We start from the raw sequence: 1,131 nt of genomic DNA on the forward strand, positions 1-1,131 counted from the left end.
AAATGATAAACATATCAGGAAGTAAATGATCAGGCTTATAAAGAAATAGACCTAGAATAGCAATAACATAAAGCTAGTTCCACCCTTATGCTGAAAAGGCAAAGGAAGAAGACTGTTCTATTGTCTAGAGCCCAGCAGCAGTCACCAGGCAGACAGAGACCTCCAGGCACCTGTGTAACAACTGCATGATAAAAACCATCCAGCCCCAAGGGAAGGAGGACAGTGCACATTATGAAAATCAAATCAAGGAGTTAAAAGATTAATTCAAGAAACATAACAGATGAAATTAACTGAAGGGAAAAGGAACAAAATGCATGGTGCAGACCATAGAGAGGGCCAACTGAAAGGCAGTGGATGAGGGCAGATCTCAAGTTTTCCTTGTGTGCTACGAATTTTATTAAGATGACCCATTCAGAAACCTGACTTTGACACTCAAAAAGAATTGTGCTCAGAGACAACAGGTGATCAAAAATATCACATTTACATTTTTAAAAAGAATGTATTATAATAAAATATGTATTGCCAAGAATAATGCAACATGTGCTTCAAAATAAACATGAATATTCTGAATACAGGGGTTTAAATGATGCATCTTTTATTTTAACTTGTTCAACTATCCATTACCTGAGTTCTGGGAGCCCCCAGACCCAGACCTAGCCCAGGTCTGGTGAGTGTGCTGAGAGCTTACTGCTACCCTGCGCCGACGGGACCAGACCCAGCCCAAGCACAGCATGGCCCGGACCTTCTCCCAGCCCCTTGGTCCGCCCCCCACCACTCCGCAGTGCCTCCCCCACCCCGCCCGCTGAGTAGGAATTTTTGCCGCGTCCCGGAGCCCCCAGACCTAGTCCTAGCCCAGGTCCCCTGAGTGTGTGCGGAGAGCTTCCTCTTCCCCCTACTTCACCTTGCCCCCTCCAGGTACAGCTCAGGCCTGGCATACACGCCTGGGGTGTAATCTTGCAGCTGCAATGACTACAGAGAGTGTAGAAGATAGATCCAACCAGCTGGTCCAGGAGCAGAACTTTTTGCCACAGGGGCACAACAGGTTCACCCTCAAGGGCAGCAGCGGGAAGGAGCTGAGCACAGCAGCCAGACACAAGCCAGATGCAGCTGGATAAGTCCAAACTTTGTAGA

This window comes from Octodon degus, unplaced genomic scaffold (assembly GCF_000260255.1).
Source record: "Octodon degus isolate 3935 unplaced genomic scaffold, OctDeg1.0 scaffold00121, whole genome shotgun sequence".
Lineage (NCBI taxonomy): Eukaryota > Metazoa > Chordata > Mammalia > Rodentia > Octodontidae > Octodon > Octodon degus.